The sequence below is a fragment of the Cervus canadensis genome, chromosome 28 (genome assembly GCF_019320065.1).
Source record: "Cervus canadensis isolate Bull #8, Minnesota chromosome 28, ASM1932006v1, whole genome shotgun sequence".
NCBI classification, from domain to species: domain Eukaryota; kingdom Metazoa; phylum Chordata; class Mammalia; order Artiodactyla; family Cervidae; genus Cervus; species Cervus canadensis.
Window position 1 is genome coordinate 22,680,574 of NC_057413.1, and position 19,319 is coordinate 22,699,892.

Sequence of the window (19,319 nt, forward strand, 5' to 3'; positions counted from 1 at the left end):
AGAAGTACTGCTTCAGTTTACTTGCTCTTTGGTCAAGAGAGTTTTCATTGTTGCTGTTTCAGTGCTGCTATTTGTCCACTGTTTCTATTCCCTTAATAAACATAGAATATGATGGGTATTTTTGTAGAATTAGAAAATGTGTAACACGAGATTTCAACAGTATAAAAGATTTATATTAACCAGCCTCACTGCCATTACCTCACTATTAATAGAGGTGTTTTGCTGCTTTGGAGGTGTTTTGCTGCTTCATAGTTAAAGATTGTAGACTGAGGTTTTGTGGTCTTAGACAAAGAAAAATGTCAGGATTCTCACATGGTACTATTCTCAGAAATGTCAAACATGTTTTTGTAACCCTTCCCATGTATTGTTTTATTATCCAAAGAATTCATACTGTATCTGGAATCTATGGAACATTGTTTTTGTCAGAGTGAAAATGTTAGGCCATTGAGGCAAGAAGACTATGTATGGAACATTCAAGGAAAAAAGCCTGTAATCGGGATTGTTCCAGATGAAGTCATTGGAAAAGATATGAGGGAAAATATTGACAGGAGTATGAAACCAACATCTGATGTAACATGAGGTGATGGTAAGGGGGAGGCAAGAAAAACAATTCTATATAATCTGAGCTGTTAAAAAATAAACAGACGAGTTCTTGCATTGCAACCAGAGTCCATGCACTTCTTTTCACCGACGCCATTCATCCCTCGGGTATTCCTGGACCCGCCGGGGCTGGATTCCGGCAGTGAACCATTATAGATTCAAGTCCTGTGCTCAAAAGCTAACTTTCAGTTCAGTTGCTCAGTCGTGTCCAACTCTTTGAGACCCCATGAATCACAGTGCTTCCTCAAATAAAGGAGGAGGTCCAAATAAAGGAGGTCCGCCTTGCCATTTCCTGCATCATGAATCACTTCAGTTACTTCGTCTTCTTATCTCTCTTCTTCCTTTTTCTGGGCCTCCCATTCCTGGTGCTTCTTAGCAGCACCGGATACATCACTGATGCTTTTACACTTGCTTCTGGACATCCTGGACTTGGAAGAAAGATACTGTACTCCATACAGTACTGTACGAGAAAGTACACAAAAGCGCGACCACTTGTAGAGGAGGCACGCGTGTGACAGCGTAAGCCAGACAAGTGAACTAACTCGTGACTGGACAAGTGAATGCATGTTGGCATTTTTTAAAGTTCTGCAACTTGAAGATTCATATGTAGATTTACTATGTGCTGGGGCAAGCTTTTTTCCTTTTTCTTCTCTAACTATGCTCATGGGGCCATTCCCATAGCTTGACTTTTGCCTTTGTTCTTACCTCTGCCCGTACCTGTCTTTCACCATATATATCCAAGACTTTCTCCCTTATTTCCTTCAGGTTTCTGCTTAAATGTCACTGCTTAGACAGGCCTTCTCTAACAACCTTATATCACATAGCACTCCCAGCATATTCCCTGGTATCCTTGATCCCTCTTATCCTATTTTTGTTTTTTGCTATAAACTTATTACCACTTTGTCTAACTATATATAAATATGTTTATGTTCAGTTGTTCATTGCTTATTTCTCCCTACTAGAACTTAGGTTCTAGAGAATAGAGATTTGATTTTTTTTTTTTTTTCACTACAGTAATCTCAGCATCTAGAGTGGATCTGGCAAAAAGCAGGTATCAAGTATTTGCTGAATGGCTGCCTTTGAGATAAAGTGTACAGGAGAGGGAGTGGATTTGATTTTGATGATTTCCCCATGTGTTGCTGTTACAGACTTGCAGGAATGTCTAGACAGAAATATCCAGTAGGCAGTAGGAGGCATAGGTCTTGATTCAAATGAGGGGACTGGATGGGAAAGAAATCTTAAAATCATTGGTATTTGGAAAGATGCTATAATTAAGGGAACGAATATAATACAAAAAATGTGTATATCAGTAGGTAAGAAAAAAATTGAGATGAAACTGTGGGCTATAACCATTTGTAAGAGACAAAGGAGAAGGAAGGCCCTGTGAAACAATGAAATCCAGGAGAGACTGGATAAAAGTAGAGCAACATACGATCATTTATTTCAGACACAGCCTCCAGATGAATGTCGTTTTTCCAAAAAAGGTCGTTTATTTTCTGATGAAATTAGGAAGAAATACATACCCAGCCACCTATGTTTCATTGCAGGGGAAGATAAATTTTGTTCCCCAGTCTGGTTTATATAAAGTAGGCGGTGGAGTTCGACTCAAGCACATTTATATTTCACAGATGAAGTTCAGCAACCTCACTGCAGATCTTATGGAACTCAACGTTAAGATGCCTGCGGGTAGCTTCTGGTCATTCGTGAGCCCCTGTGACAGCTGCACGAAATGGCAGAGCGTAAGACCCAGGTTGTCCTCTTCCGTGCTCAGTTCCCAAAGATTTGAGAAATGGTTTTATACTAGGAGCGAGGAAAGGATGAGGGAGACTCATTCGAAGCTGTACAACCTGACTTTAAGATCTCCTAACAGATGAGAATCGAATGAATATGCTTGAATGGGCTCAATTTGCCTCCTTTCGGCTTGTGATTTCTTTGTGTTTGAAAACGACCAAATATTCTCCTTAATCATGGGAATATCTGCGTTCTCACCTTGGAAAACGTAACAGCCTCTTTTTAGCTTTTATCTTTAAAGAGGCGGGAAGGAACGCATTAGAGTGAAAAGAGACTGAAACCATAAAGGGAAGAAAACATGCTCCAGGTGAGGCTCGAACTCACAACCTCGGCATCACCCGCACATATACTGCTGTATAAGTACCGCGCGCTAACCGATTGCGCCACTGGAGCATGCTTTCCCTCCGTTCTCGGTGCGCACTCTACAGAGCCACGAGCGACCGGCGCGCCGGATCCCCGAGACAAGCAGAGCGGGAACGCGCGGCACTGCTGAGGACCCTCTTCTCCCCACCCTCCTCAGCCGCGGCTGGCCTGGCAGAGACACTTTGATCGAGACACTTCCATCTCTTCTTCAAGCGTGTTTGTGATCCTTCCTCTGGGCCAGCGAGGATCAGCATTTCCCGGGGTTCGGGGATGCTCCTTTCAGAAGCCCCGAGAGAAGGTTGAGGAGAAAGGACGGGCGGACTCGGGTTCCCCCTCGCCTTGACTCCAAGAAGGGAACGATTTCCGTGGAAGACAAGGGCTATTTGACTGAGGCATGGCATCACCGCGCACCGCCTGGCTGGTCCGTGATGCTTCCTACCAGATCAGGACCCAGAGAAGCAGAGCCAGCCCAGTCCTGGCCCCGCGGGTTTCCCAGCACCCGCTGCGCTTCTGGCGGAACTATCCACCTTGCTGTCCAGCATCTCCAGGCTGTGCCTCCAGGTTCCCCTAAATCCTTCCAGAGCCTGCTTGCAAACCTCATTTGAAGTCATACAGCCAGCTGGTCCGGCATCTCCTGCGGGAAAACAACCAGAGCGGAAACGGCTCCTTTGGGCCGCGTGTTACATATGGAGATTGAGGTGGCGTCCCCCACCCCCACTCCCACCCTGCTCCTCCACCAGTTTTGACCTTCTTTCGAGGTTCATTGCAGGTAGTTGGCCTCTACAATCCAGGACAGTAGAGGCAAACCCAGTTTGGCCACCCAGTATCTTCATTTTCTGCCTGGGGCATCTCATTATAAAGGTCAATTTTGTTTGTTATGTGCTTGTTTGTTTTTGGTGTAGGGTAATCGCAGCTGGTACATACACACCAGATATGAGGCTTTTAGGCTTTTATGGAAGAATTCCTGTCAGTGAGAAGGAGAATTGGGTAAATAATGGAATAGCCTGACTATTCCTGTCCACACGGGACTTAACAAACAGGACTGAGAGTACTAGACCAGTGACTAAATATCTCCATTCAGATGCAGAAAGGAGTGCGAGGGGAGAGAACTGTTTCCATATCTCGGCGTCTGTTGCATTGCTGTACTGGATCATTACGTGTTTTTTAAACACACCTTAAATTAAGGAGTAGTGAGAAGCGACATAGCCCTTTAGTAATGACCATCTCACCACATGATCTCCTCCTACATTCCCACCACAGAGGCCTGGAGCTCTGCCTGAACAGGGCATTCATCTAAACAACAATAGCAGCCACAAGTTGGATGGAGCTTATCATTGGCCAGACATTTTTCTAAGTGATTTATATAAACCACATCTTAGCACTCATGTGCTGTGTTCCAAGTCTGAATCTAGACAAGAAGAACTAGTATCTTCGGAGCTATTCTTAAGAGATGAAAACTTACAAGACTCACAATATGTCACTAGATATTAAACTGACTTTCATTAACACGTCGGCATTATAAGCATAAAATCATGGTGCATGAAGGAAAATGTAGATAGAAAGCCAAGTGCTTGGAATTGTTAACGTTAAAAAAAAAAAAAAAAAAAAAAAAACTTCTGATTTCTGCCTGCTCTTCTTTCTATGGAAGTCTGGCCTGCACCCACCACAATTTGGGTTCCCTTGCCCTGCAACTTCATCTTGAGTTTCAGTTGAGGGAGCAAAGAGAATGAGAGAAGACACAAAGTTTGGAGTATTTCTCTCTCTGGATTCCTTTCTCTGGGTCAACTTGATTTAGTTCGTCAAAGTGGATGTTTCCTTCAAATTCCAGATAAATATCCAAAAATGAATTTGCTGGATCATATCGTAGTTCTATTTTCAATTTTTTTAGAAGCCTCCATGCTGTTTTCCACAGTGAGTGCATAAGTTTACATTTCCACTTACAGTGCAGAAGGGTTTCCTTTTCTCAGCACCCTCACCAACATTTGTTATTTCTTGTCTTCTTGATAATAATCCCCTTATATAATTGACGTACTTAGACCATTAATATTCAGAGTAATTAATGATGTGGTTGGATTAATACTGACTAAGTCATTATTGGCTTCTATTTACCACCATTGTTCTTTCTTCCTACTTTTGTCATCTACACTTTTCAGGTTTTAATTGTGCATCTATATGATTCTATTTTCTCTTCTATCTTAGCATACAGTTACACGTCTTTTACTTTTTTCAGTAGTTTGCAATATATATTTACAACTAATCCAAGTCTACTTTCAGATAACACTAATAGCACTATATCATGTCCTGAATAGTGTGAGTACCTTATAACAACAAAATAATCCCAATTCCTCTCTACTGTACCTTGTATCATTGCTGTCATTCATGTCACATATATACAGATATACACAAGCAAATATACATAGAGAGAGGTGTGTGGTATATAAATAAGCATACATAATCAAATACTTAGTTAATACTATTATTTTGAACAAACTGTTATATAGTAAATCAGTTAAGAATAAGAAAAATACAAGTTTTTATTGTACCTTCACTTTTCTTCTTTGGTGCTTTTCCTTTGTCTATATAGACCTGAGTTTCTGATCTTATTTTTTTTTTTTTCCATCCTTCTTAAGAAGTCCTTTTAGCATGTTTTTTTTTTGTTTGATTGTTTTTGCAAGGCAGGTCTTCTAGCAACAAATTCCCTAAAGTTTTGTTGGTCTTAGAAAGTATTTTTGTTGCTTCTGAAGGATAACTTTGCAGGGTACAAAATTCTGGGTTGTTTTTTTTTTTTTTTTTCCCCATCAAAATTTTAAATATTTAACTTCACTGTCTTCTTGCTTGCATGGTTTCTGAGGGGCAGTCTGATATAATTCTTATCTCTGGTTCTGTATGGGTAAGATGTTTTTCCCTCTAACTTCTTTCGGGATTTTATCTTTTATTTTCTGTAGTTTAAAAATTAAGTGGCTAGTTGTAGTCTTGTTATGTATTCTTGGTGTTCTCTGAGCTTCCTCAACCTGTGGTTAGGTGTCTGACATTAATTTTAGGAAAATTCCCAGTCATTATTCTCTCAAATATTTCTTCTCTTACTTTCTCTCTTCTCCTTCTCGAGTTCCCCTTACTTACATGTTACATCTTTTCTAGTTGTACTGCAGCCTTTGAACACTCTGTTCTTGTTTTTTTCAGTCCTTATTCTCTTTGCTTTTTCAGTTTTTGAGTTTTCTATTGTATCTAGCTCTGAGATACAATATGAAGCAAGATATGACTCTTGTCTTCAAGGAAGCTTAGACTCCATTAAGTAAGTATGATAAAATCGATAATTACAATATCTCTTTAGGCTTATAACACCTAAGTTAGTCAGGACTACAGGTTACAACAAATTGAATCACAATAGAAATTGGTTTATTAAAAGGCTTGTTGTTGTTCAGTCATTAAGTCGTGTCCGACTCTTTGCGATCCCATGGACTGCAGCACGCCAGGGTTCTCTGTCCTACACTGTCTCCGGAGATTGCCCAGACTCAGGTCCGTTGAGTCACTGACGCTATCTAACCGTTTCATCCTCTGCCGCACTTTCTCCTTTTGCCTTCAATCTCTCCCAGCACCAGGGTCTTTTCCAATGGGTCGGCTCTTCACATCAAAAAGCATGTATTGGTGGCATTTCAAATGAAGTTTTCCATACCTGAATTTCAGATATCAAGAATTCATATATCACAACAACTTTGTGTCATGTGTTTTCTCTAAAAGCAGCAGCCCAAGGCTCCAGTGAGATTCGAACTCACGACCCCTGGTTTACGAGACCAGTGCTCTAACCCCTGAGCTACGGAGCCCCAACAGTTCAGTTTTTAACTCCTTGTCTTAAAGCAGATTATACACTGAAATCGTTAGGGTTTCATTGCTTTATTTTGATTGGTTTCTGGAAAATTTGACACCCTATTATCAACCCCTTTTCGATTTTCTGATCTGTGGTCAAACAAATTCCCTCACTCTCTGATAGTTTTAACATCATGTTCGATTGGCTTTTGACAAAGGAAATACAGGACCCCTAATCCACCTCTGAGAGTTTTGCCTGAAAATCCAGAGCAGTCGAGGGTCAGAGGTTGCACGTTGACGAGAGTGGGGAATGAACAGCTTGCCCATCCGCTAAGATGCGAGGTTTCCGGGTGAGGGCTGCGGGGACACTTGATTTTAGTTACAGTCACGCCCTCTGCTCTGCAGTATATTCCGCACTGATTTTCCAGGCTTCATTTCTTAGAGCCTTGCGGGAAAACACCCGAGATCTCTCTCAAATTCCTGGATATCAGTTATCAGAAGGGAGACTGAGATTTGAGGATAAGGAAGAGGTCAGCAGGAACAAGAAAATGGAGCGACTTCCCTGAAACTGAAGCCGAAGAGAGGCTCTGCCTGTTTGTAGCCTTGTCTTTGAGGCTGAAATACCTTTTAAAGCCTCGATCCAGGGCGTAAAGAAAGTGCTCTGTTTCTCCCTCCCCACTGGGTATGGCTGAAATCCAAATACAAAAACTCTGTCTAAAGAAGCTGTGGCAAAGATATCAGAAAATTTGTTAATTTCCACCCAGGTAAAGGAACTGCGTGGAGAAGGAAACAGCAACCCACTCCAGTCTTCTCGCCGGGGAAATCCGATGAACAGAGGAGCCTGGCAGTCCATGGGGTCACAAAGAGTCAGACAGGAGTGCACTGAGCACCCAAAGTCACACACATATAAATATGAGCACACTGATCCCTGAGTCAGACACTGAGCACACAAAAGGGCTGCGAGGGACACACACACACACACACACACACACACACACACACAATCTGTTTAAGGACTCAGCTCAGACCAGCAACAGCAATAATGTAAAGAGACCTGGTGAGGAAGAAAATTCAACTACAAATTCTAGGTCTCCAGTCCCAGATCAGAGACCCTGTGCTCCTGACACAAAGCAAGGATTGTTTTGCTGTCTACTTTCAGGATTTGATAGCTGGCTCATTAAAAAATGACTCTTAATTAAAAACAAAAAGCAAAACCAAAAGCAAGTCGACTACCGGCAAATTCAAGTAACTCATTAAAAACAACTCAGCAAAATAAGATTCATTGGTGAAGTGGGGAATCCAGTTTCTATGCTTTGGTCGCAATCTGGAATACAGCTCTCCCATCATTCAGAGGAGAAGCTGCAGAATCTATGAAAAGCCAGCCAGCCCGCTCTCTTAAAAGTCTCACTGGGTAAAAAGGTAACACACTCTACCTCCCTCTCTCCAAAGTCACATATGGGCAAAATAATGTTCCTATGACCTCAGTTCAGCCACTCGGTCGTGTCCGACTCATTGCAGCCCCATAGACTGCAGCACGCCAGGCTTCCCTATCCATCACCAGCTCCTGGAGCTTGCTCAAACTCATGTCCATTGAGTCAGTGAAGCCATCCAACCATCTCATCCTCTGTTGTCCCCTTCTCCTCCTGCCTTCAATCTTTTCCAGAATCAGGGTTTTTCCCAAGGAGTCAGTTCTTCACATCAGGTGGCCAAAGTATTGGAGCTTCAGCTTCAGCATCAGTCCTTCCAATGAATATTCAGGACTGATTGATTTCCTTTAGGATTGACTGGTTTTAATTCCTTGCAGTCTCAGGGACTCTCAAGAGTCTTCTCCAACACCACAGTTCAAAAGCATCAATTCTTTGGTGCTCAGCTTTCTTTATGGTACAACTCTCACATCAGTCACCATCTACAGTGATTCTGGAGCCCAAGAAAATAAAGTCTCTCACTGTTTCCATTGTTTTCACATCTATTTGCCATGAAATGATGGGATCAGATGCCATTATTTTAGTTTTTTGAATGTTTAGTTTTAAGCCAGCTTTTTCAATCTCTTCTTTCACTTTCATCAAGAGGCTCTTTAGCTCCTCTTTGCTTTTTGCCATAAGGGTGATGTCATCTGCATATCTGAGGTTATTGATATTTTTCTTGGCAAACTTGATTACAGTTTGTGCTTCATCAGACTGGCATTTCACCTGATGTAGTCTGCATATAAGTTTTTAAAAAGCAGGGTGAAAATATACAGCTTTGATGTACTCCTTTCCTGATTTGGAACCAATCTGTTGCTCCATGTCCAGTTCCAACTGTTGCTTCTTGACCTGCATACAGATTTCTCAGGAGGCAGGTCAGGTGGTCTGATATTCCCATTTCTGTAAGAATTTCCACAGTTTGTATTGTGATCCATACAGTCAAAGGCTTTAGTGTAGTCAATGAAGCAGAAGTAGATGTTTTTCTGGAATTCTTTTGCTTTTCCTATGATCCAACGGATGTTGGCAGTTTGATCTCTTATGACTTACAGTGTCATAAACAAAAATATAGAGAAACACAACAAAACAGGAAATGGACATATTAATGAAGTTGAGAGTGAGGGGAGTGAAAGAAACGTGAGGTCAATTTTATCATTGTTACTCATCAGTAACTTCCTAAACTTCTTGGATGAAAAGTCTTCCTCCTGCCTTCTGGAGGAGCCAGTTTGTTCAGATTCTCCATAATCCTAAACTTGCCTGTCCAGGAGGGCCTCTCTGCTGAAGCTCCTCCTCATCACCTGAGTATCAGAGAAGAAAGGGATGTGGTCTCAAGAAAGATCAGAAACTCCCAGAAAGTCTGTGATTTGCAGTTTTCACAGATTTCATCCTATATTTAGGTACAGTATTCACCTCTGATTTTCTTGCACCTAAAGAAATGTATAAGCTCAGTGAAATATGGTGAGACAGGCAACAGGAAGAAACTGTCTTCAGAACTTTTCAGTAACAGTCTTCTCAAGGTCTTTCCAGTTTCTGTCTGGTGTCCAGCCCCAAAGTCACATGCTATAGAGTTTGTTCCCATTTTTAGGTAACAAAATTTGCATTATCCACTAATCCTCATGAATTTACTATCTCTCAGTCCCAAGTTCACCCTTTTTGCCTGCTTTGTGGAAATGGTATGAATCCTTTAAATAATTTTCTTTTAATTGGCACCGAAGCTGTGCAGTAGAGAATAGTGGAGAATCATTGCAGGGGGAAAGGAGATTTGCATCCTGGTTCCCCTGCATTACTTGGCCTGCTGCTTCCCCAGGGCCTGCCTCCTACACAGGCATGGCTTCCGCCTGCTTCAGGCTCCAGCAGCCAGCAGCAGCCACCAAATTCCCCCGGCGGGCATCCCCCTTGAGTGTTTTCTAGTGGAGAACTCTCAGTGAGAGACGTCTCTAGGAAGAGTTTTCCAAGAAGCACTGGAAAAATGACCTTCAGCTAGTTCCAGAGGGCAAATTTCAAGCAAGTTCTGCTGGCACAACCCCACAGAAATTTCTTTGCTCTTCAGTGAATCATGCCCAAGCCTTCCCCATCAAGGTCTGGATCTTAGCTAGGGGTAGGGTGAAGTATAGAGGGCTCTTCCTTCTGTGCTTTATCTCAGCCATGGATGAGGGGCACTTCCTAAGGTGCTTTAGCAGTCTTAAGAGTAGTGATTTGCTATTCTTATATTTGTTAGTATTCTTTTTACTTTTTACTCATCAATTCCTTGTTTCTCCAACCCCATCTTTAGTTAACAATTCCATATATTACACTCTCCCTATTCATTATAAGCAATATACTTTCTGGGGATATAATGTACAACTTGACAACTGTAGTTAACAATACTGTATTGTATATTTTAAAGTTACTAAGAGAGTAGATCTTAAAAGTTCTCATCACAAGGAAAAGCAATTTGTAACTTTGTGAGGTGATAGATGTTAATTAAACTAATTATGGTAATCATTTTGCAGTATATACATATATCAAACCATTATGTTGTATACCTTAAACTTATATAGTATTATATGTCAAATATATCTCAATTAAACTGGAAAAATAAATAAACAACTTTTCCTGTCGTTATTCGTTCTTCTCTCCTGATTGGACCAAGACTGATCCATACCTAACTATTGCTACATAACAAATCATAATAAAACTTAATGGCTTAATTTAACACCTATAATTTATTTGGGTTCTATAGATTTGTTGGTTCTCACAGAGTTTGGACCGAGCACAGTGGGGACAGCTTGTCTCTGCTCCATGATTTCTGGAAACTCAAGTGGAAGACTATAAGACCAGTGGGAGGAAATCATCTGAAGAATAGGTTACTCAAATGTATGGCAGTTGTTGCTGGCTGTGGGCTGGAGTCCTCAGGTATTTTCCATGTGGTGTCTCCCTGTAGCTTAGTTTGGGCTTCCTTACAGTATGGTGGTTGGGTTCTGGGGACAAATGTCTTGAGAGAAAAGTATTGAAAGTTTCTATCACCTTTTACAACCTAGCTTTGGAAAGTCATATAGCATCCCTTCCATAGTAGGCACAGGTCTAACCAGATTCAAGGGGAGGGAGCATAGACCCCCACCTCCAGAAGGAATGTCTCAAAATTGCATTAAAAGAAAAATACATGACATGAGATATATTGGTATGGCTGTTCTTAGAAAATACAATCTATGACAGGTTTTTTTCTTAATGTCTTAATTCTAACCACTTAGAAGCCTCTATATCCTTAGATTTCATTTATCCAATGTTCCCTGGACTTATAAAAAAAAATTGAGACATTAAAATAAGTTTGCATTAATATTAAACAGGTGTCTAGGGAACATATTACCCAGAGGTTCATGAAATATTGACTGTGCTGGGCCCTGCAAGAATTGGTATATTAAAGAAAATTGAATTACAGCATATTTCAGTTGTGATTTCTTGCTTACATTACATTTTCATAATATCCATTTTCAAGTACCCCAAATATTTTAAACCTGTTTTCAGAGGTTTTCATTTCTACAAAAAGTACATAAATAGACTTCAAAGGTGTATAGAAATATACCTATGCTTCAAGCTATAGAAAACATTAATGCAAAAATTCAACATATGTATATGTTAAAATACACACTCAATATTGCATACTTTGTAAACATATTATTAGTATAGAGAAAAAATGATCACAATAAAAAGAGTAAAATCTACAAACAATAACATTATTTTTAAGAGATGCTTTCCATTTGCATTGGGTAATTGATGAGAAAATTACAAATTTAAAAGTGATGATTCTCTAATTCAAGTGTCCTATAGATTTGGACCTTCACAGCCTAACTATAGAAACTTGGTGATACTCCAAATTATTGGAGGTTTTAATTTCTTCTCTCCTTTAATCCCAAAGTAATCATTGCAACAAAAGCATTTTATTTTTTCCCCCTTTGTCTATTTCATTTTCCATCACTTAAACATATTTTCACTCATATAAATGTAAACATTATGTTTCAGAATTGCTGCGGTCACCCCAGAGGGGTAATATTTCCTGGAAAGCCTCTGAGAGCTCTAGAGAGAAGAAAGGCAAGATTATTACTGAAGAGCACAGGCGACCCTGCAGGGCAGAAAACAGTGACGGGTGGAATGAATGATTTAAGTACGGCTTCAGGCGCTGAAATCAGAGTCTGGATGGGTTGAGAACAAGGGGAATGACCCTCTCTCGTCCAGAGCAGTGGGGTTGACCATTTATTCACTTAAAGTTTCCACCGATCCCGAGGCAGCATCGAACTGGACCTGCTTAATGAAGGTTTGAATCACAAAGAAAACAGTGACCCTGGGGTCCAGGTCACAGGTGGGGTTCCAGGCCAGAGGAAGAAATTTGTGAGGCCGGGTCCCTGTTCTGGCGGGCGGGGGGCGGAAGGCAGGGGACTGGACCGGGAGCTCTGGTTGGTAGGGGTGGGGCGGAACAGTGTCTCTCAACACCCTACCACCCTGTCTCCAGGGCAAAAAGAATTATTCAGGTCTGCGTTAACGCTCGTATTCTGCTACCTTTCTGTTTCTCAGTCTGAACTCACGACTCCCACCCAGTCCGACAAATTTCAGAAACTTTTCTTCTGGGACGCAGCTATACGCCAGCCCCTCAGAGTCTATAGAAAAACACTTTCAAACACTAGGGTGGAGGTGTCAGGATGGCCGAGTGGTCTAAGGCGCCAGACTCAAGCTTCTGCTTCCCGCCGTTGGGGCTTCTGGTCTCCGAATGGAGGCGTGGGTTCGAATCCCACTTCTGACATATCTTCGTTTTGTTCTTACGACGTTCAGATATTTCCCGGCCCTGACCAATATTCGAAAGTGAGAATTCCCCGGTCAAAGAATCCTGGAATACTTTCAGAATCATGTGGAGGTAACCTTCAGTACTGCCTTCTGAGATCCCCTCCTCCTAGAAAAAAAGTATCATAACAAGTTGTAGTCTTTTCCTTAGTGAGTCAACTGATGAGTCATCCACATTTGGTTGTTGGGTGTTTATTGCAGAGAGAATGAATGAAATCCTCACCGCTTTACTGTACACGGAAAAGAATCTGTTACAAAGCTCTCACAAAGTATTTCCTTGTCATCTTCTTATGTCATCTCTAAAATCTAAGAGGGTAAGTCCTTCAAGACTATGACACTGCTGAAAATATTTTTAGGTTATCAAAAGGAAATGCTCATACTGTTAAAACTGAGTAAAACTGAGCTTGCTCTGAGATTTCTTTTCAAAATGATTTGATGTAGATATCTTTTCTTTATTTTTATTAAGGTTAAAAAAAAATGCCTTCTGTGAAGAGCTACATAAGCTAGGTAAAATGTTGGTCTTAAAGTTAAGACTTCCAAATTTTGCAGCTTTGACATTAAATGAATTTTTCTTCCCGTATAGCTTTTAAATCATTACACAGCAATCTTCCTCCTAGGAATGTATCTCAGTGAGATTCCAGCTCAACTCCATGGTTGGCCTTGTCTAAGTGTAGGATTTTGCAGTACCACATTATTGCAGGCAAGCTAGATATCCACCAGGTATACTTCAGTGGCCACCCATGAATTTCATACTATGTAGCAGCTGCACATAGGAGCAGATGTGAATGTAGCAAGACAATAGATTTTTCAAACTGTGTTGAGTAAAATAAAAAAATATCAGTGCCAATGAAAATCACACAAATCAACAGCACTTTTTTTGAGGGTAATTTCTTTTCTAAAGAACATTAAATCCTTCAGAGAGGATCTATATGTTTTGGGGAGAAGAAAGAGATAGATACAGGTTGTGACAAAGAAAAAGTGTTTCTAAAAAAAAAAAAGAAAAAGTGTTTCTGAAACAAAGTATGCATGGACCAATAACCAAAATAAGCCCTGAACTACTGAGGGTGATTAATTATCCTCTTGAACCCAAAATCACTTTCCCATCATTAAATTTCACTTTTTTCACTCTCACCTCTGCAGATTCCTAAACATCCACCACTCTTTCCTGTCCTGCATTTCCCCTGAAATCATGAAATTCCAAATTATTTTTCTCCCTTCTCCATTTTCATCTTCTTCCAACCATTGTTTCAGATTGAGACTGTTTATTTTCCTGTTACTGGTTTTATCTTCTGTTCCAATACATTCCTAGTATATTTTGAGCTAAATGGGGAAATCTAAAAAGTAAAATAAAATAAAAATCATTTTAAAATGTTTTCTCCCCTTTATAAAGTATCCAACACCTGGGCAGGATGCTGAGTACTAAGCTCTGAGGATCCTTCTTCTAGCCAGGAAACTGTTACAGAGCTTGATTTGTAACAACTTAGGAAATGATGGTCTGAGAGTTTGCCACTTTCCCCAATGTGTCATTTCTTACTTAACCTCAGAGATGGTACTATAGGTACTGTGATGCTGTCTTTAAATCAAAAGGCAAAACCAGAAACTGTGTACTTACTCTTTTGGATATCTTTCTCACTAATACGAAAATACAAAGGCTACAAATCGATTCCAGTGGGGTTTATTAGTATTATTATTATTGCTTCCATTTTGTTTCTTTCAGTTCCTCCATGTGGGGAAAAGCAGTGAATTTTCCAGTAACTTTCCCACTAGAAAAAACTAGGACTGTGTGGGAGCTTCTTAAATTGAGCTACCACTAAGAAAGTCTGGGTCCTTTTCATTGGTGTGGTCATGCAGAACATTGTTTGATTTGCCAGTGGTGAGGCCATGTTCCCCCAGCGCATAACAGTCTGGCTTGAGGTCTCTCTAGGAAAGGGAGGGCTTTCTGGTTTGTATTTTTGATATTAAGTCAAGTTCCTGGGTTTCATTAAGATAAACAGGCTGACAGAGTAAGGAACAACCTTCAAATGGTAATCCACTGCCTCTTTCTCTCTGGGAAGAGGGAGTCATCGGTGGCAAAGAGATTTTTTTTAAATGTGCCCAGTTGTGTGTGGGAATACTCCAGATTCTCTAATTGGGAATTTCCATTTGTCAAATGCTTGGCTGGTGGTTGTAGAGATGACTTATTAGTGTCTCTTGCAGGGATACCAGGACCTTCCTGAGTATAGACCTGGGTGGAGCAGCTGGTGGGGACTGTCTTTAGAGGTAGAAAGAACCCAACTACAGAATAAGGGAGGATACTCAAGGTGGAAAGGCAAGAGTGAGATGAAAGACACGTGTGCCAAGAACAAAACTGAGTCTTGTCAGAAGTGGGATTCGAACCCACGCCTCCATTCGGAGACCAGAAGTCCCAAGAGAGGGAAGATAGAATCTTGAGTCTGGCGCCTTAGACCACTCGGCCATCCTGACATGACACTGTCAAGATCTCAGTATTAACAACTCAGTCAATGACTGAAGCCTGTTCTGAGAGGAAAAGGAACAGTTATTTCTAGAAATTACAGGAGTAAACCAAGAATTATCTGCAAAGCCAAAAGACGAGAAAGTAGTAATTTAATGGTAAAGAGGTGTGCTGGGAGACAGAGTTGATGCTGCTTTGAAGACTGGGAGCCCACCTCACGTACCTTGAGTCTTTTTCTCCCACTCCATCCCTGCTGACCGTGAGTTACACATTACACAAACAACCTTAAGAAACAGAGGATTTAGGATACAGATTTTATCAGCATGTGTTGCAGCTATTGTCTTTCAGGAGCTTTGCCCAGTGCTCACAGTATCTCACAGTATTTTATCTTAACAAGTTTTATTAATGGGGACTGGGCCTGTGTGTGAGACTTCAGGTCCCTATACAATAATATTTTCAGCATCGTCACAGTTCCTGCAAGGTCCACTGCTTTCTCCCCTCTCCTCTCTTCCCTTTCCTTCCGTTGCTATTTTTCTCTTGCTCTAACTTATTTTCCCCTTTGCATTCTTTCAGTCTGTGCTTAAAGAAGGGATGTGAAGTGAAGAGGCAGGACATGGTTTATTATAAGACTCATAAAAAGAGAAACATAGAGCACGGAGGACTAGAATAAGGTCTTGGTCTTGGTATAAAGTCTCTATTGAGTTTTTTAAAATGTTGTTGATGTTGTGGTTAAAAATCCCTCCTGCTTTGGTTAAGGTGAGAGGTGTTCATCCAATGTTTTCTTTCTATTCTGTCTGATAATAGTTTTTAGTTATTCTTCCAAACTAACAGACTTCAGAAATTTTTCATTGCCTGCAGAAGACAACTCAAACACATATGCATGAACCAGCAAACAGCTATTTAAAGATCCATTTTGTGTGCACATCAATCAGAAGTGAGTTGTTTCTTTTGCTCTGTTTTTGGTCTTCATGTAGAGAATCTGAAATACTTTTTTAAAGGCAATGCAGATTAGGAGAAAACATGAGGATCTTGAATCAGGTGTGTATGTTTGAATTCAAGCTTCATCATTTACAAAAGTGTGATGTTTTGATATTTTACATTATTTTGACCATCTGTGAACATTTCTTTCATCTGTAAATTTAGAGGGCAATCCCTACCTCAAGACTGTTGAGAGTTTTAAAAAAATTTATGTAGGTGCTTTCCCTAGCAAACCATGTGACAAGTAGCAGTCACTCAAAATACCATTCACCTTCATGTTTGTATTTGTAACCTCTGGCATTTAGACAGTTTTGCAACAAACCAAATTCCCAACAAACCAAATTTGCCTTTTCTGAATTGTGGTGTCGAAATTTCCAAACACTTAGAAAATTTGCTGAGTCCTCCTTTTCTGCCAATTAATGATCTTTCAAACTTAACAGCTTCCCCCTTCCTCTTAGTCAAATCCTCTGTCATTTAGCTCTTGACATCCTACTCATGACTTCTTTCTCCCTCTTTTAAACTCTCCAAACATATTGCTGTTATTAATCAGATAAAAAGTTGAAAACTCAACTTCCAAACAAATATAAGATGAACATAGTCCCATTCCTTGAGTGTGGAATTATGTGTGATATTTTTAATGAAAAGATCTTGATTTTAATATAGTCACAGTTGTCAATCTTTGTCTTTATAGTTGGATTTTTCTGTTTTATTTCAAAGTTCTTTTATACCTTTGGTTCCTAAATATATTCTTCATTGGTATCCTTTAAATGTTTATATTTTGTCTCCTCCCTGGAATAAAATTCACTTCATGGTCAATTCTGTACAATTCAGTTCAGATGACTACAAAAAAAAAAAAAGTCTTCATTGAGCTTCTGAAGAGTTTTATAAAAGGCCATTAACACCACCAAGGCCTGGACCCCAATAGTACCTCATTGAATTTACAATCCTTCCTTCTAAGGTCTTCCTGGGAGAACACTCAGGACTAAAAATTTTTGGCTTACAAGACCTTGGGCCAATGATTCTCTTTTTGCAGGTGGTAATTTTATTCTGTTAATGTAGTTGGGGAGGTTACTGGGAATGAAAATATCCGAGGAAGTGATGATTCCATGGTTTCTGTCTTAAGAAAGAGGTTAAGACAAAGTTTGCGGCTTGTGTAGCAGAGAGGGGGGAAAAAAAGGTAAGATTAGAGCCCTGCAGAATTCAGAGGGGATATGAGAAGGAAAGAACAGCTCAGAATAGGATTGATCAATCATCTTCTGAGGTAGACCTGTGCAGCAAAAATCACACTTCTTGATTTTGAATGTTGGTGCCTAGGTTCATCTCAAGAAACTCGAGTTCTCTCTGCCCTTGGAAAATGATGATTTCTGGTTCCTAAGGTGTTTGGAGCATTGATAATCTATTTTCATAAAAATCCACTTAAATGTTTCATCTCTCCAATAAACAACACTTTTGATGTCCAAGACTTAAAAAAGAGAGAGGGAGAGCAGTACAAATCATACAAAAGAATGTGGCATATAACCATGAAAATGAAAGGAGAGGAATCTGGTTTTGAATAAACAGGTAACAGGTGTTGTCTGCTGAAGTGTGAACAAAGAATCCAGCTATGGTAAATCACCGTGGGCTTCATATCTCCCTTAACTCTTCAAGTGACAATTCTCAAAAGTATTTGCTTTTCCTTCTCTTCCCCCAAGTCTTCAGGCTTTCCAGGCGGCGCGACCGTGCAGTGCCCCTGCCCTGTCCCTGGCCTTGCCATTGACGAGGAGGAGCTAAGGAGTTCCAACTTCAGAGTCCGGGATTGAGCAGCGGGAGGCTTGGGAGGGCGGGTGCGGGAGGGGAGGAGTCTGAGTTTTAATTCATCCCTAGAAATCGGTGTAGGAGAAGCTAAGGGGTGGAATACCAAGTTCCTGAGAAAGGATTTCAGAGCTTCAGTTTCCTTAAGTAAATTGCAAAAGTGGAGACGCCTTAGAGATTTGCGTGCAGGTGGCAATTTTGAGAAGGCGATGAGGGGCCGACTCAGAATGAAAGACGTAAGTTAGAGGAAGTGAGTGGGAAAAGGGAAGCAAGAGGAATTGATAGACACGGATGTCTACTAATCTTTATACAAATTAATGAGATTGAAGAAAACACCAAAGAGCTAAGAGCAGAGTGGCGCAGCGGAAGCGTGCTGGGCCCATAACCCAGAGGTCGATGGATCGAAACCATCCTCTGCTAGTGTCATATTTTCCTTCTACAAGCACGACACCAACACTCGTTATTCTCTTCCTCAAATTCCAATATTTCCACAAGAATACTATGCAGAGGCAACTAAATTGAAATACTCATGACCGTGACACAATTTGTTTGCCTTTCTTGTTTTCTTTGATCTTGATGAAAATTGGCCTCAATCAAATATGTCGTTTTAAAGCTCACAATATATTGGGAAACAATGCAACATCTTAATTATCGTCTATATGCAGTGACTCTACCACTGCTTTTTTGCTTATACAGACATGCTTACCAGTCTTGAAGAGCAGGACACTATGGTCCTTCCCCATCTTCCCGGCTTGCCTTTTGTCTGTAGAGAAACTTTAGCCAAACAATAAATTTAATCGAGAGAAGTGAGCAAATGCAGAAGCAAAGGAAAACAGTCAAACAGGACAAAATAATAATAATTTAGCAATTAAGCAAAGTGAGGAAGCTGAGTCATATCCTTTGATATGTAGGTACTGAAACCCCCATCAGGTAGAAGTTAACTGCATGTTGACCAGACTGTAGCGATGACAGAAGCTGCCACAATTCTGAGAACTGGCCTCAAAGAAACGGGAACAAACTGACCTTGGCACTAAAGATTGGCTGTACTCAATCAAGATGATGCTGATCAGACCACTGAATGACCGAGTTCAAGATGGCTGTCAGAGCTGCCAGTGCTGTTTCTGCATATAGCCCCCTCCCTCCACCTATCCATCCCTGAAATGCCCCTTTAAAAGCTCTTGCCCACTGATTGTCAGTGGGGGAATTTGGCCTTTGGACACAAGTCCGCCTTGGGTTGTCGGCCTACAGAATAAAGCAAGCTTTCCTTT

The 19,319-nt window shown here is 40.7% G+C and overlaps 5 non-coding genes across 5 annotated transcripts; 2 read left to right on the forward strand and 3 right to left on the reverse strand.

Annotated features, from left to right (window-relative positions):
• Positions 1–2,690: 2,690 nt before the first annotated feature.
• On the reverse strand, positions 2,691–2,784 carry TRNAI-UAU. Its single transcript has 2 exons — positions 2,747–2,784; positions 2,691–2,726 (listed from the first exon to the last, which is right to left on the reverse strand). It is a non-coding gene; the product is annotated as a tRNA-Ile (tRNA).
• Positions 2,785–6,502: 3,718 nt separating this feature from the next.
• Positions 6,503–6,575, reverse strand: TRNAT-CGU. The gene has a single exon. It is a non-coding gene; the product is annotated as a tRNA-Thr (tRNA).
• Positions 6,576–12,685: 6,110 nt separating this feature from the next.
• Positions 12,686–12,792, forward strand: TRNAL-CAA. Its single transcript has 2 exons — positions 12,686–12,723; positions 12,747–12,792. It is a non-coding gene; the product is annotated as a tRNA-Leu (tRNA).
• Positions 12,793–15,185: 2,393 nt separating this feature from the next.
• On the reverse strand, positions 15,186–15,293 carry TRNAL-CAA. The gene is made up of 2 exons: positions 15,256–15,293; positions 15,186–15,231 (listed from the first exon to the last, which is right to left on the reverse strand). It is a non-coding gene; the product is annotated as a tRNA-Leu (tRNA).
• Positions 15,294–18,399: 3,106 nt separating this feature from the next.
• On the forward strand, positions 18,400–18,471 carry TRNAM-CAU. Its single transcript has one exon. It is a non-coding gene; the product is annotated as a tRNA-Met (tRNA).
• Positions 18,472–19,319: the final 848 nt, after the last annotated feature.